This window comes from Myotis davidii, unplaced genomic scaffold (assembly GCF_000327345.1).
Source record: "Myotis davidii unplaced genomic scaffold, ASM32734v1 Scaffold4797, whole genome shotgun sequence".
Taxonomy (NCBI): Eukaryota; Metazoa; Chordata; class Mammalia; order Chiroptera; family Vespertilionidae; genus Myotis; species Myotis davidii.
The window spans coordinates 1-644 of NW_006288366.1; the positions used below are offsets into that span (position 1 = coordinate 1).

At 57.8% G+C, this 644-nt stretch overlaps 1 pseudogene; it reads left to right on the forward strand.

Moving 5' to 3' along the window:
• Positions 1 to 71: 71 nt before the first annotated feature.
• On the forward strand, positions 72 to 618 carry LOC102753031 (annotated as a pseudogene).
• Positions 619 to 644: the final 26 nt, after the last annotated feature.

A 644-nucleotide genomic window follows, 5' to 3' on the forward strand; every position in this document is an offset into this window, starting at 1 on the left:
CCAGGGAGGACCTTGGCCAGGACAGCTGCAGAGGACACGGCACCAGGTGCCAAGGGTGGCCTGCAACCAGGATGAGGGTGCATTTCCGCGTGACAAGGTTAGTCCTGGAGGCAGGTGTCAAGCTACGGAAGCAGTCCATTCCCCTCGCCACCACCTGTGCCACTAACCATAAGTTGTTCTGCGAGATCAACCTGGATGCATATGACCCCACTTAGTCACCATGTCTGCCCTTTATTAGGCTGGCAAAGTGGAAGAACAGCCCCTGCGAACCCGTGACATCATCAACGTCTCCAAGAGGTACTTCCACCAGGCAGTGAGCCCTTGGAGCTGGACTCCCGATTCTGGGTGATCCTGGGCAGCAGTGTTCAGTGCGAGCTCCTTATGCTGCGGGTACTGGGCTTCCAAGTCTCCTTTCAGCACCTACACAGGCACCTTTTCTACTACCTGATTTCTCTCAAGAACTGGCTGAATCCTTACAGCTGGCAATGGACCCCCATCTCCATCACTGCCAGGGCCTTGCTGTGGGACAGCTACCGTGGGGGGCTGTGCATCCGGTTCCTGGCTCAGCACATAGCGGTGGCGGTGCTCCAACAGGCCCTGAAGGTCTATCTGGTCCAGGTGCCCTGCCAAGGCCAAGGCCGAGA